Source organism: Pelophylax lessonae, assembly GCF_965119305.1.
Source record: "Pelophylax lessonae genome assembly, chromosome: 1".
In the NCBI taxonomy this organism is placed as follows: Eukaryota; Metazoa; Chordata; class Amphibia; order Anura; family Ranidae; genus Pelophylax; species Pelophylax lessonae.
The window spans coordinates 580,521,960-580,548,280 of NC_138768.1; the positions used below are offsets into that span (position 1 = coordinate 580,521,960).

General features: G+C 42.8%; 1 protein-coding gene across 1 annotated transcript in view; it reads right to left on the reverse strand.

Annotated features, from left to right (window-relative positions):
• GPRIN3 (GPRIN family member 3) overlaps nt 1-26,321 on the reverse strand; it is a 293,285-nt gene that overhangs the window by 91,038 nt on the left and 175,926 nt on the right. Inside the window, exon 2 of the mRNA XM_082255532.1 lies at nt 25,595-25,689. The gene's annotated coding sequence lies outside the window, so the exon portion shown is untranslated. The remainder of the gene's footprint in view (nt 1-25,594; nt 25,690-26,321) is intronic.

Sequence of the window (26,321 nt, forward strand, 5' to 3'; positions counted from 1 at the left end):
GCATCATGAAGAACAAGAAACACACCAGGCAGGTCCGAGATACTGTTATGGAGAAGTTTAAAGCCAGATTTGTATACAAAAAGATTTCCCAAGCTTTAAACATCCCAAGGAGCACTGTGCAAGCAATAATATTGAAATGGAAGGAGTATCAGACCACTGCAAATCTACGAAGACCTGGCCGTCCCTCTAAACTTTCAGCTCATACAAGGAGAAGACTGAGCAGAGATGCAGCCAAGAGGCCCATGATCACTCTGGATGAACTGCAGAGATCTACAGCTGAGGTGGGAGACTCTGTCTGTAGGACAACAATCAGTCGTATACTGCACAAATCTGGCCTTCATGGAAGAGTGGCAAGAAGAAAGCCATTTCTTAAAGATATCCATAAAAAGTGTTGTTTAAAGTTTGCCACAAGCCACCTGGGAGACACACCAAACATGTGGAAGAAGGTGCTCTGGTCAGATGAAACCAAAATCAATTTTTTTGGCAACAATGCAAAACGTTATGTTTGGCGTAAAAGCAACACAGCTCATCACCCTGAACACACCATCCCCACTGTCAAACATGGTGGTGGCAGTATCATGGTTTGGGCCTGCTTTTCTTCAGCAGGGACAGGGAAGATGGTTAAAATTTATGGGAAGATGGATGGAGCCAAATACAGGACCATTCTGGAAGAAAACCTGATGGAGTCTGCAAATGACCTGAGACTGGGACGGAGATTTGTCTTCCAACAAGACAATGATCCAAAACATAAAGCAAAATCTAGAATGGAATGGTTCACAAATAAACATATCCAGGTGTTAGAATGGCCAAGTCAAAGTCCAGACCAGAATCCAATCGAGAATCTGTGGAAAGAACTGAAAACTGCTGTTCACAAACGCTCTCCATCCAACCTCACTGAGCTCGAGCTGTTTTGCAAGGAGGAATGGGCAAAAATTTCAGTCTTTCGATGTGCAAAACTGATAGAGACATACCCCAAGTCACTTACAGCTGTAATCGCAGCAAAAGGTGGCGCTACAAAGTATTAACTTAAGGGGGCTGAATAATTTTGCACGCCCAATTTTTCAGTTTTTTATTTGTTAACAAAGTTTGAAATATCCAATAAATTTCGTTCCACTTCATGATTGTGTCCCACTTGTTGTTGATTCTTCACAAAAAATTACAGTTTTATATCTTTATGTTTGAAGCCTGAAATGTGGCAAAAGGTCGCAAAGTTCAAGGGGCCGAATACTTTCGCAAGGCACTGTATATACACCATCCATAGTCCTGCCAGCCAGTGCCTCACAATATACACTGCTCAAAAAAATAAAAGGAACACTATGAAAACCCATCAGATCTCAATGTAGAAAAAATATTATACTAGATATCTATACTGATATGGACTGGGTAATGTGTTAGAAATTAAAGGATGCCACATCATTTGATGGAAATAAAAATGAATAACCTACAGAGGGCTGAATTCCAAGACACAATGAAAATCAATGTGAAAAATGGATGCAGAAAGCAAGTTCATTTTGCTGAAATTTTATTGTAGCAACTCAAAATGGTACTCAGGAGTTTGTATGGCCCCCACGTGCTTGTATGCATGCTTGACCACATTGGGGCATGCTCCTAATGAGACGACCGATGGTGTCCTGGGATATTTTCTCCCAGATCTAGACCAGGGCATTACTGAGTTCCTGAATAGACTGAGGTGCAACCTGTCAGCATTGGATGGACCGGAACATAATGCCCCAGAAGTGTTCTATTCGATTAAGGTCAGGCGGGCATGGGGGCCATTCAATGATATCCATTCCTTCATCCTCCATGAACTGTCTGCATACTCTCGCCACATGAGGCTGGGCATTGTCGTGCACCAGCAGGAAGCCAGGACCCACTGCACCAGCGTAGGGTCTGACACTGGGTCCAAGACATAAAGACTAATAGAACCCCACTCTCCTCTATAGCGCAATCAGATGGAAACAGACTGTCTGTCTGTTTCCATCCGATGCCATCTGATCTGATCCACGGGATGGATAGAAAATAGAACCACCATCCATCTGTTTTTGGCGGACAGGATCAGATGGCGGCAGATTACAGCTCCATAGAGGAGACTGAAGGGTCCGATCAGGTCTGGAAGAAATAGTCCTAAAAATAGGGCTATCTACAGCGCTTGCTAAAATTCAAATATAAATATAAAACATAAATCTGTGCAATTATATATACATAAATATGTAAATTCACAAATATAAGTGCAAATGTGCAAACTAATTGTCCCAATCAATTATCTATAAATTTATATTTATATTTGAATTTTAGCAAGCGCTGTAGATAGCCCTATTTTTAGGACTATTTCTTCCATTCTTACTATTTTATACTACTGCTGCTGCTATATTTTATATAATTTTAAACATTTGTCACTAATTTAAAGGTAATTTATATATTTATATTCAAAAACATTACTTCCTAGGTGCGGGGAGTACACTTTTTTTCTGAAAGAGGTACTTGTTTTTATAAATCCGATCAGGTCTGCCTTAAAAACTGACAGGCGGACCTGATCAGACAGCCCGTGTGAAAGGGGCCTTTGGCTGGGTGGCTGTGGCATGGCGATTAGGAAAAAAAAAAAAATATATATATATATATTTTTTTTTTTTCCAACAAGTTTATTGAAGAGTAATGAGGTTAACAACATGTAATTATACTTTTCACATTGTATGAAGAAATAACAATCATATCTGATCCAATAACATTATAAACGAGTAAGTATCAGTTTACATTAGGCAAAAGAAATAATCAGATGTCAAGGAAAACGTATGTTGAAACACGTGTTAATACAGGAATGATAAAACTGAGGTGATTCACCCTTTAGAGTGAGATGTTTTATGTTGAAACAACATAACCCATGAAATATGGCTGTTAAGGGCTAACATCTTTTTCCGCTTAATAAAGCTAAAATTACAGAATAAGAGGTAGAATATCAGAGGAAGTGGGGGAGCGGACCCTCTGATCAGCATTGGGTCCGCTGAGATGGGGGGAAGGAGTAAGCTAGAGAAGTAAGATGGGGAAGAGGGAGAGGGAAGGCAAGGAGAGTGGGCAGAGGGGAGGCGGGTAGGGACCAAATCAACTTATGTGTCTAAGCCACTTAAGGGATCATGAAGATAAATGATAATACGGAGGAGGTGGATTAACTAATTAGTAGAAGAGTTAGTAAGCTGTTCATATTCGGCGGAGTATCGGAAAATGATCCAATCTTTCCAGATTTTAAGATATTTGTTTGGAGAGTCATGAACTGTAGATATGAGCTCCTCCATTTCGGAGATTTTGTTGATCTGGGTAAGCCAAGTATGTAGGGATGGGACTTTTGTGGTACCCCAAAGTCTGGGGATGCAAAGCTTGGCAGCATTTATCATAATCATAGGAAGGGATTTGAAGTACTTAGGTGGAGAGTTGGGGTGAAAGTGCAGTAGAAACTGAGCTGGATGTAATTGTAAGTCTTGAGTGGTTATTTTGAGTATGTAGGATTTGACCGTATTCCAAAATGGCTGTATCAGGTGACAGGACCACCAGATATGTAGTAAATCTGCATGAGATTGTTTGCACCTCCAACATTCATTTGGGATATCTTTGTTATATTTATTGAGCAGGAAGGGGGTGCGGTACCATTTGGTAAGTATCTTATAATTATTTTCTTGAATGGATACATTTATTGATCCTTTTAAGATGTTACGATATATTTTTTCCCATTGGGGGTCTGTCAGAGATAAGTCTAAATCAATGCCCCAGTCATCACACAGTTTGCCAAGTTGTATAGGGCAGGAATCCCTATTTTTTTATTTTAATAATTGAAAAAAAAAAAAGAAAAATAATAATTATTTTTTTTTTAATAATTTAAAAAATAAATAAATAATAATAACCACACTCCCTATCCACTTACCTTTAAGCAAAGGTAAGTGGACAGGGAGATGAAGACTGCAAAAACTTCCCTCTCATCTCCTCTTGGGAAGGAGATGGATAGGCATTCAGGACAGGCAGGGGAAACAGAGCCATTACTGACTCCTTGTCAAACTCCCGGTCACCACAAGAGGGTGCCAGTTCCCCGTTCTCTCACTGAAGAAGGCTGAAAAGCCGCGGCTTCAATTATCGGATGGTGAGGTAGTCCGTGCACTCGGGGAGTGGGTTGGGGGGGCGCAAAAGGGACAGGACACCTTCTGCAGTGCACCCCAGGTGCCAGGTCACTAATTCTAGTCACCAATGCGACCTAGCACCCGGGGTTTGTTGAGCCCTGGGTTAAGGACCTTCCACAGCCCTGTCCAGCTCTCCTAGAGTAACTGCCTGTCTCCGGGAATCTCCTCCATGCTCTTGAGACTGTGCTGGGAGACACAGCAAACTTTCTGGCAATGGTACGTATTCATGTGCACTCCTGGAGGAGTTGGACTGCTTTTGCAAACTCTATAGGGTCCAAGTATCGCCTCATGCTACCAGCTGTGACACTAACCCTAGCCAAATGCAAAACTAGTGAAAAACAGTAAAAAAAGACTAGTAGTGGCCTCCACCTGTAAAACCATTCCTCATTGTTGCTCATCTAGTGGACCTGTTGTCAATACCAAAGCAGTTGAAACTGATTAATAACCCCCTCTGCCACTTAACTGACCAGATCAATATCCCAGGAGTTAATTTTACTTGATGCTATAGTCTGATTAAAATGTGTTCCTTTAAATTTTTTGAGCAGTATATAAATATACCCCGGAAAACTTGCCTAACTTATTAAAATATGTGAGAACAATGACAAGCCAACTAACGTGCCAACATAACCATCGCCCCCAAATGAATTATCTTTTCTCTCTCAGAGAATAATTTGACTAAGTACCCGCAAAAGGCACTTCTCGGGCACCATGCTGAGGGAGCCGCGAGACCCACCCAACGCCTAATAACCTACATTTTTATAGCAGCTAGAATTACGACCGCAAGATCTTGGAAACTTCCTGTGATATCTTTTGACCTCTTACTGTAAATCATAAATTGTCCTGGATAATGTTAAATGAACGCCTCTCTGCCATTCTGCAGGTTAAGATGCCCGTATTTGAAAAAAAGCTAGGACCCTTGAACCACCTACTTGACAGGGGCTGCCTCATCATATTTGAGGCAAACCTCTTTGTGCCATAGGGGAGGCACGTTGTCCCTTTCTCTGTTCTTCTTTCATAATGTCTTACTTCTTTTTTTTTTTGTCCTTTACTTTATCAAACCTTTTGATTGCTTGGAAAGAGCAGTGGGACCACTGGTCGGCCGCCTTGGGTCCCACTCCCTGTTTGTATATACGAACATGAAGACAAACTTACACGGCTTACCAGCGGTTTGGGGTGACAACTTACCTTAGCCGATAGTGACCCCCTGTTATGCAGCTCCTTCTAGGAGGATATAATCAATATTCTTGGGGAATGTAGTCAGAGTCCAATTTACCTTATACTGATAACCCTTACAGGAGAGAATGTCCCTTCCTAGGGGTAGATTTCCTCTCACTCCCTGTTGTCTCCCTCCATTTGTAAGTATGAGCCATATGTAGGTCGGATTGTTTGTAACTTGGGGACTGCCTGTACTTTTGTGATCAATGCTGTATATCATTTACCCCATTATGTACCGATACTTTACTGTATTGCATGATTTTACTTTTGTCCGGTTTACAACCTTAATAAAAATGATTGGAAAATAAATCTGTTCTGAGATCTATATTCACGTTTATAAAAATAGCAAATACATGAGCCTTAGATGAATTTAACTTGCAATATCAAAGACATCTAATGATGATATTAATATTCTCCAAACAAATGGACAGATGTTTATCATCATTCAATGCACAAATCTCCTGGACATCTTATATGATGACAGCTGACAAATCTCCAAGACGTCCAGCTGTGTTACATTACTCAAAATTGCCACATATAGAAATTTCAATTTGTAATCAGTTATTCAATTTCTTTGGACTGGCATTTGTATTCAGTCTACTCCTACCTATGTTGGAAGTGTTTGAACACTGTTAACATGTCATCTTGATTTGTCAAGGAGAATAAAAAGGTAAGAAATAAATAGCTTGCTTTTGGAAGGATATGTGGTGAGTGATATCTTGTAACAGATTAGATAGCGTCTATACGTTCTCTGGGAACATAAAGAAAAGCCTATGTTAACAGTTGCTTTTGGCAGATTTAATATTTTTCTTTATCAAATTAATAGGTTTATCACAGTTCCGAAAACACATTTTTTTAAGTAAACCTATACTGCATGATAAAAAGTAAAAAGCCTGCCTAAGCCTAGGCTCACACCATTGCATGTGTATTTGGACGAAAATGTCATGTCAGTCGGATGGCGTGATCCCAGAATACCGTTATACCGGTATTGTGGGATCACACCATCCGACTGAGGAATTATTAAAAAATACTACGAATATTTACAGCCGCCACCATAACCATACATCGTGTTATAGGGACTTGGTATTCCATCCTGCCAATACTATCTTTGCACGCAGTGAGGTCAATATAAACTATCCACATAGGCTCTATGAATATGTACTCTACAGTGTGATATAATACGATTGTATACAAGAATTATAATATAAGAGATGTTTTGTTATGTGTTTTTATAAGGTTTTCCTTTTTTGCTATACGTATGTACTGCAGAAATATCGGTATTGCTCGGTCTCTTTGGCCCTGACAAAGCCTGATGCGAAACGCGTTGGCTCATTGGGACCCTCAAACCGAATGTCATCAGAGACTCCTTGCGTCAACATCAGCTTGAAGCATGTATTTCTCCCGCTATAGGGAATATATTTCTGTGCTGCGTTTTTTAGTCTGTTGGTGAATATATGGGGGACCTTTTTCTTTTGACCCTCATCTATACATATATTTTATACATGTATCAATAAACTGATTTATTTTTAGATGTTTGTATTTCTGGTCTTCCTTCTCCCAATTGGCATCCTAATAAAAATAATTATTTATTTATTTAGGGTTAGGGTGTTTAGTTATTTATTATTATTATTTTTTATCTATTTATTTTTTCTTTTCAGGGTTAGAGGTTAATTATTTATTATTACTTAGTATTCATGTATTTAATTAATTTATTATTATTTTTTTTAGGGCTCTTTCACACGGTCCGCCTCCGCAGAGCGGAGAGGGAGGTGTCTCAGCCCCCGCTGCTCTCTATGGGGGATCGGATGAGAGCGGACCGCCTGTCCGCTCTCATCAGATCCGATCTGATTACTGAACGGATGGAAAAATAGGGTTTCCATCCGTCCAGATTTCACGGACAGGATCGGATACGGATGGCAGCGGGTGTCAGCGGAGGTGTCTCCGCTGACACCCGCTGCCCCATAGAGCTGCATGGAGGATCCGATCAGATCCGCCTAAAAAACTGACAGGCGGATCTGATCGGATCGCCCGTGTGAAAGAGCCCTTAAGTGTTTATTTTACATTTATTTATTCAATTAATATTAGTAGTAGTAGTGGGAGTAGTCGTTATACCGCCTAACTAAAAAATAACACCAAACAAAAAAGAAATAACCCTAAACCCTAATCCTAACCCTAACCTAAAGGCTTCATGCACACTGGCTTAAAAATCATTGCTACTGCAGGAGTTTTGTGTTCTGCCTGTGGAAGAAGCTTAATGTTATCCTATGTGTCCATGCACATTGGAATGATTAAAGGGCATATTTTAAGCTCAGGAAAAAAATTTCTGATTGGAGTTTTCTGGCAGAAAAAAATGCAAAGTTCTAAACTCGCCTAATTTCTGCTCTAAAAATGCTCTATATGGACGTTTTTTTTCTGCCAGAGAAACTGGCGTTTTTTTAAGTCCAATGTGCATGGAGCCTTACTCTAACCCAGGGATTCTCAACCTGAGTTCCTCCTGAGGTTGCCAGGGGTTCCTTGAGCAATGAGCAATTTCTGCCTCTCAGATAAGTTCCCAATGACACCATTGTTCCTTTTAGCTATCTGTAAGGGGGTAATTTTTCCTAATGATGACAAGAGTAATGAGCATTCTTCCCACTGACTGTCATACTAATGTGTCATGAGTTGTAGATTTTACATTTTTAGCAGACCAGAAATTCATTTCAAGGGTTCCTCTGTGTTGAAAAGTTTGAAAAAGGCTGCTCTAACCCCTTACCCTAACGAAAATAAATAAAAGAAATAAAAGCTAATTAAAAAAATTAAAAAGCTGAAATACCTAGCAACAGATGATGCAACAGATAATAGTTTTCTCTATTGGCTAATAATAAAAAAAAACACCAAAGCTCAAACACGCTGTATAAAAACGCGTAAGTCGAGCATAAAAATGTGCCAAAATCGCACATGAAAACTCGCAAACAAAAAAGACGGAAAAACTCTCAGTTGTGAATGTAGCCTTAGGCCCCTTTTACACGATCAGACCGATTAGGTCTGCCTGTCCATTTTCTCAGGTGGACCTGATCGGGCCACCCATGCTACTCTATGGGGAGGCGGATGTCAGCGGACATGTGTCCACTGATACCCGCCAGGCATCCGATCCGACAAAATCTGCTGAAAACAGACGGATGGTGATACGTTCGGATTGGATAGGATCAGATGAAAACAGACAGACTGTCTGTTTTCATCCAATCTCCCCAGAGAGCAGGGATTTGACAGGTCTGTCTCTGCACAGTAAGTAGAGATGGACCTGTCATCCACCTGCTCAGCAGATCAATGGAGCGATCCCTGCTGAGCTAGCGGAGTCCGTGAAAACCGAGCAGCCCAGTGTGAAAGAGACCTTAATAAGAGATCTGCTTATGCATGTTATGATAATGAACAGCAGGCAGATACATTTTCTTCATTGCTTTATCTTGATAAAGCAAATATCAGTTGCAATGAGATATGATAGCGGTATATAAATACCTCAAATAGTGCTTCTAGCATAGGGAAAAAACGATTCAACTTCAGGGAGCTTGGTTTCATGTATAGAGCCATGTACTTTCTTGTCGTCTGTTGCATATCCTTTAAATTAAAAAAAAAAAAAAAAAAAAAGACATGCGGCCACTCAATGAAATTGGAGAAGCAGTTTAACCTTGAGCAGGGTAGGGGGTTCTTACTGTCAGAGCAGTAGGGATGTGGAACTCTCTTCTACAAAACAGTGGTGTCAGTGGGAAGTGTTGATATTTAAAAAAAAAAAAAAAAAACACTTAGATCGTCATTTTAAAGAGGAAGTAAACTCTGCACTTTATATCGCCCTTTTCATGTCATGTAATATGTAACGCTATTTACAATAATTTCCCAGTCTAATGTATCCAAAAACTTTTGTTACTTCCTGTATTTTAGTTGTTTTTAATAAATTCTTCTTCCTGGATTAGGTTGCACCATCTTGAGTATTGTTTTCTAAGTCCCCCGTGGACATCATTTCCGCCCTTCCTTTTTTCACTTGCCTAAATCTCGCGCATGCGCGATTGTGATTTTACAACCCTCTTTCTCGATCTACTTTACTATGGCAACCAAGCAAGGAAGATGGGAATGACTGTCCAGTCTCGATTGTCTTCTAAGCTGTGCCGCAGAGAGCGTAACCCACGGAAATGGCATGCGGTTGAAGGGGGATGGCATACAGAGCATGACGTGAATCGAAGGACGGAAATCGCATGCGTCGGTGACCTAATCTTACATTGGGGGACTGAATTCAAGAAGAAAAAACAAGTAAGGAGACTTTGAAAGGCAGCGATCAGTAAGAAAAAACAAGTAAGGAGACTTTGAAAGGCAGCGATCAGTAGCCTAACCACTTGCCGACTGCCCGCTGCAGATATACTGCGGCAGGCTTGCTCGGCTGCACTAACCGCCATACCTGTACGGTGGTTGGTGGTAGTGCTCCTGGGGGCACGTGCACGCCGCCAGAACTGCGCACTCGCCCCCATTAGGAAGCAGGGAAGCCCATCCATGGGTTTGGCGCCCGTGATTGCAAACATGCAAACATGGAATGAACACAGAAAGCCTGTGATCCTCCTATTTAGGATCACAGGTCTCTGTGTTGATTCCACAAGTCCCTCCCCCATACAGTTAGAAAACACTCCCCTAGGCTCACAATTACCCCTGGGTTAACCCCTTCCCTGCCAGTGTCATTATTACAGTAACAGTGCATATTTTTAGCACCGATTACTGTAGTAATGTCACCGGTACCCCAAAAAGTGTAAAAAATGTCAGTTAAGGATCCGATCTGTCCACCGCAATGTCGCAGTCCCGCAAAAAATCACAGATCGCCGCCATTACTAGAAAAAATTACATAAATCTTTCCCCTAGTTTGTAGACGTGATAACGTTTGTGCAAACCAATCAAAATACGCTTATTGGGATTTTTTTTTACCAAAAATTTGTAGCAGAGTACAAATTGGCCTAAAGGGATGAAAAAAATGTGATTTCTAAATTATTTTTTAGGGGAATGTTATTTAGCAGAAAGTGAAAAATATAGTTTTTTTTCCCCCGCTCTTTTTTTTGTTTATAGCGCAAAAAATAAAAATCGCACATGTGATCAAATACCACCAAAAGAAAGCTCTATTTGTAGGAAAAAATTTTTTTTATTAGGGTACAGCTTCGCATGACTGCGCAATTGTCAGTTAAAGTAACACAGTGCCGAATTGCAAAAAATGGCCTGGTCATTAAGGGGGCAAAAGCTCCCGGTCCTTAAATGGGTAATAATAAGGATTGAAATGAGCTGAAAGTGGGACAGAGTTTACAACCACTTTAATGAATGCAATATGCAGAGTGCAGAGTTCAACCTTTTTCCACAGCTGCTTACCTCTGCATCCCCCATCCACATCTCACTTTCAAACCTCTTCAGCTCTGACCTCTGTATGCAACCCCTTCTTCCACTGCCCCCATCTTCTCTCCACCTTCTTGAAAGCTCCACTATCTTCCACATGTCTTACTTTTGTTGCTGTATTAACTGCTTCCGGTCCCCGCTATAGCCTATATACGGATGCAGCGCGGACTCGAATTTTCGGGAGGCCGTTTTTAAACGGCCTCCTAGAAGCAGTCTCCCCGGGGAGACTGCGCGCATCGGGGAAAATCACAGCGGCCATTCACCACGTGATCGGACCGTCCAATGAGAAACGATCTCATATGTAAACATATGAGATCATCTCTCATCGCCGACGCTCCTTCCTCACACGGAGCCTGCAGTGTGAGGAAGGAGGGGGAGCCTCACAGCGCCGGGGACACAGAAGAAATGTAATCAGGGCACCGATCACCAGTGCCCTGATTACAAGAGGTAAAACACATACACAAATTGCCCACAGTGCCCGCCTACAGTGCCCCCCCATCAGTGCCCACAATCATTGCCCATAGTGCTGCCAGTCAGTGCCCATCAGTGCCTGCTCATCTAGGCACTGATGAGCACTGACTGGCAGCACTATGGGCACTGAGTGTGGGCACTGATGGTGCTGCCCATCAGTGCTCATCAGTGCCACCCGTCAGTGTCCATCAGTGCCATCCGCCAGTGCCCATCAGTGCCGCCTATCAGTGCCCATCAGTGCCGCCCGTCAGTGCCGCCTCTCAGTGCCCAGCAGTGCCACCTCTCAGTGCCACCTCTCAGTGCCCAGCAGTGCCACCTCTCAGTGCCCAGCAGTACCACCTCTCAGTGCCCAGCAGTGCCGCCTATCAGTGCTCATCAGTGCCGCCTATCAGTGCTCATCAGTGCCGCCTATCAGTGCCGCCTATCAGTGCTCATCAGTGCGGCATATTAGTACCTCCTCATCAGTGCCCATAAGTGCCACCTCATCAGTGCCCATAAGTGCCACCTCATCAGCGCCTATCAGTGCAGCCTATCAGTGCCCATCAGTGCCGCCTCATCAGCGCACATCAGTGAAGGATAAAAATTTATTTATTTTCAAAATTTACTCGCAGAAAATAAGAAAAACTTTTTTTTTAAAAAAATTTTCTGTCTTTTTTCTTTTTTTTTTGTAAAAAATAAAAAACCCACAGGTGATTAAATACCACCAAAAGAAAGCTCTATTTGTGTGAAAAAAATGATAAAAATTCCATATGCGTACAGTGTAGCATGACCGCGCAATTGTCAGTCAAAGTGTGACAGCGCTGAAAGCTGAAAATTGGTCTGGATGGGAAGGGGGTTTAAGTGCACAGAAGGCAAGTGGTTAAGCTGAAACACCCAGTTGGCTCTAATACCTCCACACTGTAGTTAGCTGTGGCTCTCTCACTTGTGGGGAGATCATCCAGTGGGGTTGTTGGCATCTGCACTGCACCCCGGGCACCTGCATCTCCCTCTCCTCTGTCACCATCACCATCATGCACCCAGTGGGTGCCACTCAGGAGATCAGATCTGTGGGAGTGGGAGACATCGGGAGACAAACTGTCACTGATAAACACAGAAGCCGGACTTCTGTGTTTACAAGTAAACAGTGGTGCGCAGGGAGCCAAGGGCCTGAGCCAGAGGTGGTGGTTCCACCAAGTTCCAGCTGAAAAAAAGCCCTGCACACACCCACACAGATTGAACTGGGTGGACTGGTGTCTTTATTCAACCTCAACATCTATGTAACTATGTAATAACATCTGCTTGGTGATGTACTTTGAAATAGTACATCTCATCGCCCAGCAAAATAATCAGCATCCCCCATTCTAAAACAAAGCGTTTTAGAGTGTGGGTAGTGTGAACAGACCCTTTTTGTTAAGTTAGTTGTATTTATAAATGTTCTGCACATTATGGAGGTTGTTGGCATCTGCACTGAACCCCGGGCACCTGCATCTCCCCCCTCCCCTGTCACCATCATGCACCCAGTGGGTGCTACTCAGATCATATCTGTGGGAGTGGGAGCCATTGGGAGACAAACTGTCACTGATAAACACAGAAGCCGGACTTCTTTGTTTACAAGTAAATAGCGGTGCGCAGCGAGCCAAGGGCCTGAGCCAGAGCCTGAGTTTATCAGGTTCACGTATGGTAGAATTCTATTTCTTTTATGTAAGCATCAAGACATAGTGCAGCAGAGGAGAAAGTCCTCACAGCAGTAAGTCCAGTAACCATCATGATTTCTTTTGCATATTACTGAATCTCCTGACAGTTGGAACTCATTTCATGATTCGGAACGTTTTTTATGATTCTATGCTATGTCAGTCATTTCAAAGTAAAACCAGCCAATTCTTTTAAAGCTACTATCCACGCACAGTCACCACTATGCTGCACTGCAGCATGAAAAATAACTATATGATGCACTTCTAGCACAGTGCCAATAGAAAACCATAGAAGGAAAATATGCTTTTTTTAATGTCCCTTGGAAATGCTGAATACAATACATCAACCAACATAGCTCCCAACTGTTCCTCATTTGGAGGGACTGTCCCTCGTTTTGGACCAAATCCCTCATGCAGCCTCAGTTGTCCCTCTTTTTGATTTGATGTGTACATCTCTGTATAAAATTTACTATTTGATTACCAAAAGTGTTATGCTGCACTAAGCTTTTAATCCAACCTCTATATTACTGTGTTTGGCATTTTAACCACTTCAGCTCCAGATGGTTTACCCCTCTTCATGACCAGGCCTTTTTTTGGCGATACTTGACTGCATTACTTTGAAGATTGCACCGTCGTGACATCATAAAATTGATTTCCTTTTTTCCCACATATAGAGCTTTCTTTTGGTGGTATTTGATCACCTCTGTGTTTTTTTTTTTTGCACCATAAACAAAAAAACCGACAATTTTGAAAAAAATATATATTTTTTTTTACTTTCTGCTATAAAACATATCCAATAAAAACATGTAAAGAATCACATTTCTTAAGTAGGCCAATATGTATTCTGCTACATGTTTTTGGTAGAAAAAAAAAAAAATCCCAATAAGCGTATATTGATTTGGTTTGTGCAAAAGTTATAGGGTCTACAAACGATGGGATGTATTTATGAAATTTTTATTTACTTATTTATTTATTTTTACTAGTTATGGCGGCGAACAGTGACTGCAAGAGACACTTTTTGGGGACCAGTGACACCAATACAGTGATCAGGGCAAAAAAAAAAAAGCACTGTCACTGTACCAATGACACTGGCAGGGAAAAGGTTAGCATCAGGGACAATCAAAGGGTTAAATGTGTCCCTAGGGAGTGCTAAGTGTGTGAGGGATGCTTATACTGTGTGCTTAGCAGAAACACAGGATCTCTGTCTTTCCTTGTCACAGAACGGTGATCTGACTTGTATGCATAGGCAGACCACTGTTCTGCCTCTCTGGAATGATCAGCAGGTCCCGGCAGACAGCATGTCCAATCAACTGGTTAAAAAGCCAATATAAAGGAAAAAATAGGTTAAAAAGCACTTGTGTGGTCCATGTAACCGGGACATGTCCTTTGTCTAGATTCTATGTTTTAAAAGATGTTCATTTTTATCATTTCAGAAAGTTAGGAGGTATGCAACCAAAGCAATCAGGGTCTAACTGAGAGTAAGCAGATTATAGTGAAATGGACGTGCACACATAGAGTGCCATTTGTGCCTGGGCACACCCTAATCATCCTGTATGGTGCAGATTCCCCCTGCTGCCTGGCTGCAGAGAAAGGGACTGGGCAATCTCTATCCTCAGTCCCTTTCTCTGTCTCTATTTAAAAACCTGATATATATTTCACCAAAGCCCCCTATCGGGGCTCCTTAAAAAAATTGCAAAAATAAAAAAATAATATTGTAAAAAATCTTAAAAAATAAAACTGTAAAAAAAAATAAAATAAAAATAAACTACTGACACCAATCTCTGCCCTACTGACATTGTCCACTGCTCTACTGACATCGTCCACTGCTCTTCTGAGATCTAATTCTTATGCACATGACTAAGGCTAACCATGGAACGTCATTTCACTCATAAAATACTGTAGAACTCAAAAAGAAGTCTCATCCTATGAATACCATGATAACATGATGTACCGATAAACTCAGTGAAACATTTCAAATTTGTTCTAGGGACACTGTGCCCCAGCAAATGCACATTGAAATGATTGCCCTTTTATTATGAACATGAGAGAGAGTAGGATCCTTGATTGCAGAAAATTTCTCTGAAGAGCAAACGTGGAAAATTTTGACGAGTGTATTCCACTTTTTATCACTTGCAGGAGCTCCCCTACACTATCAACTTATCAATGAAGTCTGTCACAGCCTTGGGAAAATTAGTGCATGTAGAATTCTACTGTTCATCTCGAAATTACAACTGTAGGTGTGGATAGGTTTCCCTTGAAGGTTAAGTCCACTTAGCGGTCTTGTGCGTTGGACTGTTCTTGACATCATCACGCCCATAGACCGGCTCTGGATGTGAAGACATCAGGAAAAGTCCACCGCTGGATGTGAGGGTAAACTGTTTTCCAAAGAATCGGGTGAATATAGGCTTTGTGTTCACCCCAAGACAAAAGGAGCAGTTAGCCTATGCAGTGTGGGCACTGCCCTACTGCACGGGAAAAAATATTTTGCCCGGAGTTGGGCTTGAAGTTAAAAGCCTATCTGCAGTATGACTTCCTTGGTTTAGATAGGTGGGTCAACCTAAACTCAGTTGTCTATCCAGGCGAATCATGTCTTCTTAAACTTTTGGGGCAGTTCCTACTCGTGTAGGTTAACTTATACATAGCAGGCAACATGTAAAGCATTATCAAAAGCCGCACACCATGAAGCCATAGAAGTGGAATGAGATGACTTCCACTTTAAAAGAATCTTTCTGTCAGCATAAAAGGTGGCAAAAAGGATAAACAACCTAACATGACGACCCAAATCCATCCCGTCCAAGATTACCAACAGGAGTATTTTGGGGTCCAAACTTAAGGATGAATCACACAGCCTATTAAGGTCAGCTATCACCACCATCCAGAAAGGTCTGATGAAAGGGTATGTTTACACCATATGTATGAATGAGCCTATGGAAGAGTGGCAGCGTGTATAGGAAGGATAAGTCAAATGGGAAATAGCAGCCAGTCATTGTAGGGTAAAAGAGGCTATATGGAGAATCTTTAATTGTTTAAACCAATCAATAGCAGAGATCATATATATAACATAATGGCTGGTGCAGATTTCTCATTCTTCTTCTTCATCCAGATGTGGCAAGTCAGCATTTCATTGTTGATAGGTATAAATTGAGTTCATGGTATAGGCTAGAGAGAGCCTAGAGCCAGCCATAGATGAATGGAGGAATTTTCAATTGCTCGATTCACCCATCAACATAGTCAGTGTTGATAGGGGAATCCCTCCTGGTGCAGCTATTGTGTTCTCCTGGTGGAGGAAGCCGTCCTGGGCCAGGAGAACGCACAGTGATTTTTGCTAGTGGCTATAGCCGCTGGCAATAATTGCATGCAAAATCCGACAGGCTGGTTGTACCCAAGTGGCTCAATAAATAAACTTGGGTGCAATCAGCCTGCACATACATGGTTTGAATCTTGGCGGGTCCCTGCTTAACCAGCCGAGATTCAAAACGTCTATGGCCGGTGTTCCGTGAAAAAACCATACCCGTGAGAATACCATACCCTCGTCACTTCCGGTGCACCTACGGAGGGTATGGATTTATCACAGTACTGTGTGTAATGTTACACTTGCCGCCGTTACATTAAAACAGCTGTGCTGCAATATGAGTCATCTCCGCTCCTATCCCAGTCACTTCCCTGATCTCGGCTAATAAATATAAAAGCGGATCACGGAGCCGACATCTCCCTAATTTACATTTCATACACCCGCCGCCGCTTTTATATTTAGTAGCCAACATCAGGGAAGTGAGAGGGGAAGGAGCGGAGATGACCCATGTTACAGCCGAACTGTTTTAATGTAACCGCCATGTGTGTAACATTACACACACTACCGTAATAATTTCATACCCTCCGAGCATGCGCACTTGTCAACTTCTCTGCTGTTCAATGATGTATCCGCGGCTCTGAGCATGCGCACTGCTACGCTGCTCAGATGTTTCTGACAGGAAGTGACGAGGATATGGAATTCTAACGAGGTATGGTTTTATAACGTTACACCGGCTTAAAGTATAGAGAAGATAAGGGTTTCCTCAACACACCTTAAAGTGAGCAGCTGCTCGACACAGTCAAACTAAAAAGTAATGAGAGCGGGAAAGTGCGCCTGGACTGCATGTCTCAATTGCAAGTACTTAAAGAGCATACTACTGTATTAGGAAGGTTATATTGGGTCTTGCAGTCAGAAAATCCCACCAGTCTCCTGTCTGACATAATGTGCTTCAGACCAATTACTCTGTGGGCCGTCTATAACCTCGCATCTGGGATACTGAAGCAATGAGATAGCGTGGAATTACCCAACAGAGGTGTATGTGGCGAGAAGGTCAAAGGAGAACGGTATTTAACCTAGCTTTATGCCACAACACAAGGGTGGTCATCATTGGGCTGGTAACCTCCAAATTAGATCTACCCTAAAGACCAGGTTACTTAATGTAACAAACTAACTTAAGAGGGCTACTTCCATGGTAACAATCCCAAGATATTTACTGTGTGGCCCTACCTGGTGCCTCTGCACGATACATCTCTCCACGTGTGCACCACTCCCCCCTATTCATTGCTATGCTTAGAGTGATACTTCTCTGAATGGATGGGGCATTCTTTTTGTAGAGCCCAGCCATAGGAACCAGCCAGCAGGACATATACACAGTATGAGCTGGATGTGGCCAGGACTTTTTGTGAGGTGCCACCCAAGAGCAGATCTGAAGACAAGAATTAGCTAGATGGTGGCCACTCAGGGGGTGGAGGGGGAATTAAAAGAAAACTTCACCAAAAGTGAAGTTGTCCTTCACATTTCATTGCAAACATGGTTGCATATATTTGCAAAAAGTAATTTATTGGTAGGTTCTCCCATCTGAATGATAGATCATCAAACTACTGAAAGACATGATTTTTTCTTTTTTTAATACGGTCCATTTACACTGCAGCTGTTAAAAGCCAATAGGTATTTTCATAAACTCGCCTAGTTAATTGAATGCATGGAAAACATCCTACTTTCTATGAAAGAATTGCTAACAAACACAGACAATGGCTTAGGGAAAAGTCAAAAGACATTTAAAACAACAAGCCTTTTGCTGTAGGTCAGACTTAAAAAAGCACAGTGTAAATCATTTTAATAAGTGTTGAAAATTCCCTTTGGCCATTGCAGTTTACATCAAATCAGTAGGTTTATCTGAAAAAAACAAAAAACAAACAAGCGTTTTCTGTTTGGTAAACTGTAATTGGAAATAATCTAATCATGCATTTTTGCCAAACGCTAGCAGTCTCTCTAGTCAGCATGTAGCAGAATTAATTCCACAAACTGGCACATGTCTGTGTAGTGTATAAATACATGGAAAATAGGTCACACATTGACCCAAGTGCTAAGTAGGTTACATATTATTTTATTCACTCTTCAATATAATCAACAAGCAGTTTTTCCAAATTACAGATTCATGGATTTAATCTAGCATGAGAATTCCTACAAGAGTCATTTAAACCTGTAAGAGCTAATATTTTCAGCACAGGAAACATACGGGATGAAAAATGCTACATGTGACACAGAAAATCTGTTCATAGCACTATGCTTGTCATGGTGAGTGTTACCCCAAGCCAGTGGCGTAGCGTGGGGGGTGCAGGGGGGGGGGCCAGCTGCACCGGACGCAACATCTGGGGGGGACGCATCTGCAGTGTCACTCTGTCTGTCTGACTCTGACATACACAGTTCACACACTGTCTGCAGCTGCCTCCATCTTTAGGCTGGGAGATGTCCAGCGCGGCTGCCCTATGAATGAAAATGGCAGGTCGGGACGGGGCTGGACTGTGCCTCACCTGTCCATTGGTGTAGGGAGGGGTGGCGTTGCAAGCCAAGCCCCACCTAAGCCCCCTCTCCTCACTGCTCAGTCAGTTTAGCAGCGAGTGAGTCAGCAGCCTGGCGCTGTCACAGAGTGGGTTTAATAGGCTTCAAAAAAGGGTGGACCCGGGGTGCAGAGCCCACCCATTGTGTGACAATAGCGAATGAAAATTCGCAATTGTCACAGGGATCCTCCTCCTGGCCAATCAGGAAGCGGTCCGAGACCCGCTTCCTAATTGGCTGAAAGGCGAACTCATGCCATTGGCCGAGGAGGAGGCGGGATGACTCGAGGAGACGCGGAGGACTCGAGAAGATGTGGGGAACTGAGGATAAGCCGCCGCTGCAGGTAAGTCTCTCTGCATTGAAAGGGGGCACGCTGGTCTCTCTGCATTGAAGGGGGGCATGCTGGTCTGTCTGCATTGAAAGGGGGCACGATGATCTCTCTGCATTGAAAGGGGGCATGCTGGTTATTCTGCATTGAAAGGGGGCACACTGGTCATTCTGCATTGAAAGAGGGCACGCTGGTCATTCTGCACTGAAAGGGGGCACGCTGGTCATTCTGCATTGAATGGGGGCACACTGGTCATTCTGCATTGAAAGGGGGCACGCTGGTCTCTCTGCATTGAAAGGGGGCACGCTGGTAATTCAAACTTGTATTTAGATGCATTTTACTTTAATTACATCAGTATTTTCATAACAAACAATACATGTGCTTAGGGGGTAAGCAGTGGTGGGATTCAACCAGTTCGCACCGGTTCCATAGAACCGGTTGCTAACTTTCTGCAAGTTCGCAGAACCGGCTGAATCCCTCTGCGCGTCTGAGGACGCGCAGGACAATTGAATGTCCCGCGCTCGGGCAGACGTGGCGCCACGGCCCGCCCATTCTGTGACAATAGCGAATGAGAATTCGCTATTGTCACATGATCCTCCTCCTGGCCAATCAGGGAGCGGTCCTCCCGCTTCCTGATTGGCCGAAAGGCAAACACCATGGCGTTGGACGAGAAGGAGGCTCCGCGGGAGGACTCGGAGACGCGGGGAGCCGACTGCGAGACCGTCCGTGAGGTAAGTGCATGGGTCTCGCGGGGGGGGGGGGGGGGAATCGCTGGCACTCTGCAATTGGGGGCAATGTTGTGGCTGGCGCTCTGCAATTGGGGGCAATGTTGTGGCTGGCGCTCTGAAATTGGGGGCAATGTTGTGGCTGGCGCTCTGCAATTGGGGGCAATGTTGTGGCTGGCACTCTGCAATTGGGGGCAATGTTGTGGCTGGCGCTCTGCAATTGGGGGCAATGTTGTGGCTGGCGCTCTGCAATTGGGGGCAATGTTGTGGCTGGCACTCTGCAATTGGGGGCAATGTTGTGGCTGGCGCTCTGCAATTGGGGGCAATGTTGTGGCTGGCGCTCTGCAATTGGGGGCAATACTGTGGCTGGCACTCTGCAATTGGGGGCAATGTTGTGGCTGGCACTCTGCAATCATTGGGGGCAATGCTGTGGCTGGCACTCTGCAACCATTGGGGGCAATGCTGTGGCTGGCACTTTGCAATCATTGGGGGCAATGCTGTGGCTGGCACTCTGCAATCATTGGGGGCAATGTTGTGGCTGGCACTCTGCAATCATTGGGGGCAATGCTGTGGCTGGCACTCTGCAATCATTGGGGGCAATGCTGTGGCTGGCACTCTGCAATCATTGGGTTCAATGCTGTGGCTGGCACTCTGGAATGATTGGGGGCAATGCTGTGGTCACTGTGCATTGAAAGGGGGGCACGCTGGTCTCTCTGCATTGAAAGGGGGGCACGCTGGTCACTGTGCATTGAAAGGGGGGCACGCTGGTCACTGTGCATTGAAAGGGGGGCACGCAGCGCTGGTCACTGTGCATTGAAAGGGGGGCACGCAGCGCTGGTCACTGTGCATTGAAAGGGGGCATGCTGGTCACTGTGCATTGAAAGGGGGCACGCTGGTCTCTCTGCATTGAAAGGGGGGCACGCTGGTCACTGTGCATTGAAAGGGGGGCACGCTGGTCACTGTGCATTGAAAGGGGGCACGCTGGTCTCTCAGCATTGAAAGGGGGGCACGCTGGTCACTGTGCATTAAAGGGGGCATGTACACTGGTCACTGTGCATTGAAAGGGGGCACGCTGGTCTCTCTGCATTGAAAGGGGGAACGCTGGTCACTGTGCATTGAAAGGGGGCACGCTGGTCACTGTGCATTGAAAGGGGGAACGCTGGTCACTGTGCATTGAAAGGGGGCACGCTGGTCATTCTGCTGGGAAAGTCGGAACTGGTTACTAAAATTTTTGAATCCCACCACTGGGGGTAAGGGTTTCTTTAACTAATCTAGTGGAAGAGACTCGAGTGCTAAAATCCCGCGGGTTAGGGGGCACAAATTACTTGCCTTGCCCCGGGTGCTGACAACTCACGCTATGCCACTGCCCCAAGCTTCACTTGAAATGATGGCCTTTAATTTGGTCAAAATAGGGGCCACCTGAACAATTAGGGGCTCATTTGTAAAGCAGTAGTATTGCCTTTCCAAAAAATCCTCAACACATTTAGGCCTCTTGCACATGATACTCCCGTTTGAGCATCTACTTTTTCAGGCCGTTCTTTTGTATGTATTTGCGCATATGCAAGAAAACCTATCTTTGCATTCTAGTTCCGCACAATATGAAAATAGGCATTTGTGAACATTTGTGCGCATTTGCACGCATGAGGCGTAAATTACTGACCAAAAAAGCTGATTTTTCCATTTTTTTTTCTTATTGAAGAATGCACCGAGTTTGTTAACGCGCCTGTGTGCATAGGCACATTACAAATATAAGCTGTATTTTAGCTCAAAAAAAAAAAAAAAACTGTACTGAGCTTTTTCAAACTGCAGTGTGATGAGAGATGCGCTTAGTGCTCCACCAGCTAAATTGGCGGAGAGCTATTGAATGGATCATGTGTAAAAAACAATAAAGGTAAGAGTATAGCCCATTTAGATGACCTGTCAAAGTTACATAACCAGTTCTTGATTAATTAGGGGGCTATCTCTCTTGTCAATGAGAACTCCATCAGAGCATCTCAGGCATGGTGACCTGCATTTTAGGAATGGGCTGTAAAATGCAGGCTATATTGTATAATGGAGAGCCAAATTGCAGCCTATTGCCGGCAACAGCACTGTACCAATCGGTTCGACACTGGCTTTGCGGCACCGCACCGATTTCCAAAAGTAGTTTCTGCACTACTTTTGGCGACTTCTATTTAATAGACATCTGTGTATGAACCTGCTCAGATGTCATTCAAATCGCCCCTAAATTTGAACTAGAAAGTTTGAAATTGTGCGAGTTCTTCAAACTCACGTTCAGTGTGAATGTACCCTAAACCTGATTTACTAAATAAACAGAATAAGGGCTAAACTGCAAGACTACAATTAGATCACGTGCCTGCCTATGTGGCGTGCGTGAATGTGTGCTCATATGCCTGACTGCAATCCAAAAAGCTATGTAGCTGATTATACAGTGTGGTTCTTGTTTGCCATGCACTTTGAGCATCCAAATATTGTTTTTATTCCTACTGTTTCTGTATGGTGTACCACAGAGTGCGCACAACAAACACAGCCTGAAATAAAATATTTTCATCAAATCATAACCAGGTGAAGTGAATCAAATTTGCAACTGTGTATATTCTCTAATCCATATTCCTTCTGTCTTTCTCCAGTGACATTCTTTTCCAATCACACATAGTTACATAGTTAGCCAGGTTGAGAAAATACACTAGCCCAACTTGTTAAACCAATAAAAAAAACAAAAAAACAAAATAAACACACAAATAAAAAACCTCCAAATACACTATCTAAGTGCCGATTCACATTTGTGCGATCACAGAGATCGCATGTAATTTGGAGCGCACTGCTCCTAAAATCTCATGCGATCTCAGTGTGGTGCAAATTCAGCCATACAGTTTGTGTGGCTGAATTCGCACCGCAATCGCACTAAAACACGCACAGGACCCTTTTTTTGGTCTGCAGCAGAATCGAATCGCATGGTGGTTCACAATAGTGCGATCCGATTCTGTGTGAACTCTCAGATCGCACTGCGATATGCGATCTTATCTGGGGGTGTCGTTAACTTTTAATTGACACCCCCAGCGTATCACATATGGCAGTGTGAACTGCCAGGAGTGCGGATGCGATGGGGGAACATGCTGTATATTTGCAGCATTCCCGCATCGCATAAATGTGAACCGGCACTTAGACCCACAGTTGATCCAGAGGAAGGCAAAAGCAAAAAACAAACACAAAAAAAAAAAAAGAAACGCAATAAAGCACATAAATACAGTATATCTATGACTTCTGTGTATCTCCATTGAGCATTCTATAATTGAAGGAGGGGAGACCATCATGTTTATCCATACCTCCTCCAATCACAGAATGCCCTCAAAGTGGTTGTAAAGTCAGTGAATAGTATTACTGCCTGCCCCTCTGTTATAACAATGGTATAATACACAGTGTCAATGTTTTTTTCAAAATGATGCCGCTAAATACCTTATTTCAGAGTGCTGCTGTGAGGTCACATGACCTGCCGTTCTCCTCCCCAGATCTAAGGACTACAGCAGTAGAGGCTGAGATTCCCCTCTGACGTCAGCTAGGAGGTGACTGCTCAGCCCCTTCTGCTGTACTCCTTTGCTCGGGGGAGGAGATCGGTGGGAGGCACGTGACTACACAGCGGTGCTCTGAAATAAGGTATTTAGCAGCATAATTTTTAAAAAAACATTGACACTGTGTATTATACCTTGTTATAATAGAGGGGCTGGCAGTAATGCTATTCAGTGACTTTACTGCCACACAAAATCACGGCAGGAGGGGAAGGGTGGGTTTGAATATCGTATAAACACTAGGAAGTGACAGGCAGGGAGACAGGGAGGAAGGGGGAGAGGGAAGAAAGAAGAGACAGAGGAATGATAGAGCCACGTAAAATGACCAAGTTATCATGGATCAGCAGCCATGATTACCGCAGTCAGTTTATATAGGGGGACACAGGAACAGGCAGGATCAACCAGGTTTTTTACAGCAAAGAAAGGGACAAATTAGACAGCAAAAGCACTATGCTGTTTAACATGCTCTAACCACTTTACGACCAAGGGTGTCAGGCGGTATACCTACAGCGGTTTGCGCAGGAGCAGCTGTAGGTATACCGCCTGACACCCGTGATTGTTCCCCGCTGAGAGAGAAGAATGGTCAGCTGTTGTAAACACAGCTGACCGTTCTTCTCCCTGGAATGTTTACAGAGCCCCTGTGATCCTTCTATATAGGAACACAGGTCTCTGTGATCATTTCACAAGCCACAGCCCCCCTCACAGTTAGAAACATGCCCCTAGGTACACATTTAACCCCTTGATCACCCACAGTGTTAACCTCTTTCCTGCCAGTGTCATTATTACAGTAACAGTGCATATTTTTAGCACTGATTACTGTAGTAATGCCACTGGTCCCCCCAAAAGTGTCAAAAATGTCAGTCAGAGGTCCGATCTGTCTGCCACAATGTCGCAGTCCTGCTAAAAATCGCAGATCGCTGCCATTACTAGTAAAAAAAAAACAAAAATGACATAAATCTTTCCCGTAGTTAGTAGACGCGATAACTTTTGCGCAAACCAATCAAAATACGCTTATTGTGATTTTTTTTTTACCAAAAATATGTAGCAGAAAACAAATTGACCTAAAATGTTAAAAAGTTTTGATTTTAAATTTTTTTTTTTTTGGGAATGTTCTATACCAGAATGTGAAAATATTGTCGCTATTTTTTTGTTTATAGCGCAAAAAAATAAAAATCGCACAGGTGATAAAATACCACCCAAAGAAAGCTCTATTTGTGGGGAAAAAAAGAACATCCATTTTTTTTTTTTTTTGGTACAGCGTCGCACGACCGCGCAATTGTCTGCTAAAGTAACGCAGTGCCGAATTGCAACATATGGCCTGGTCATTAAGGGGGCAAATCCTTCCGGTCCAGAAGTGGTTAAAGGAACAGGGTTTTTTTTTTTTTTTTAGGGTGTTACAACCTCTTTAACTCTGGAAAAAGAATACAAGGCATTTTCTGAATGCAGGATGAGGTACAGAAAGCAACCTACTGTAATCAGTGTATTACAGTTGGAAAGGTAAATCTTAGCACTTGACGTTCAGCTTCAGTCAATTTTTTACTTTGCAAATGTACAAAAGCAACTTTAAAGCTGACAGCAGTATTTAACTCACAACCAAAAATGTAATATATTGCAGCTTACCAATCAATAGATGTGGTGGCTGCATTAGTTTTCTTTTCTTATGCTTTTTCCCCTCTGTTTTCAATTGGTGATCTGGCCTGTAACACACCACCTGTATTATTAGATCTCCCCACTCTGGATAATTGAGCACAGGGGGCACCTTTAAACAGCATCATTGTCAGTTTGGGGGGGGGGGGGTAAATTTGGCAATTTGTTTGTTTATTTAATCTGCTAGGCATTTAAATACACTAATATATTGAAGCCAAACTCCAGCTAATACTTTATAGGCAGTTAAAGTGAACATTTTTTTTGCTTTAAGGATAAAGGTTTTATATGAATAAATAAAAGTTGATCATTGTAAGTACCCCTGCTAGTAGTAAATGGCTTGTCTCATCTCTAACTGATACATTCTGCTGGAGAGCTTGTTCATTTGAAATACAACAGACTTACTGACTGGAGCACCAGATGAAAATAAAGGAAAGGAAGGAAGAAAAATGAATATAACCATCACATCTAAGAATCGGTAAACTGCAATATAATAAATGTTTGCTTTTGGGTTTATTACCACTTGAAATTTAGTGAAATAAAAAAAAATAAAAAAACGGCACTTACCATGAATGAAGAGCAGAGGGATGGGATTCCAACTGATCAAAGCAGCCACAAGCACACAGGACGCTCCTAGTTCATGGTAAATACCGCCCCTAATGCTGTAAAATAAATAAATAAATAAATAAAAGCGCATCAAGCAGGATTTTTTTTTTTTTGCTGCAGTGCACATAAAACAAACCAGTGTGAATGTGGCCCTACTCTGCAATGGCTTCATTTATATACAGTGCTTTGAAAAAGTATTCATACCCTTTGAACGTTTCCACATTTTGTCATGTTACAACCAAAAACGTAAATGTATTTTATTGGGATTTTATGTGATAGACAAACACAAAGTAGGACATAATTGTGAAGTGGAAGGAAAAGGATAAATTGGTTTTTAACATTTTTTACAAACAAATATGTGAAAAGTGTGGCGTGCATTTGTATTCAGGCCCACTGAGTCAATACTTATTACTATTTAAAACCATCTTTCGCTGTAATTACAGCTGCAAGTCTTTTTGGGGATGTCTCTATCAGCTTTGCACATCTAGAAAGTGACATTTTTACTCATTCTTCTTTGCAAAATAGCTCAAACTCTGTCAGATTGGATGGAAAGCATCTGTGATCTGCAATTTTCAAGTCTTGCCACAAATTCTCAATTGGATTTAGGTCTGGACTTTAACATGGCCATTCTAACACATGAATATCTTTGATCTAAACCATTCCATTGTAGTTCTGGCTGTATGTTTAG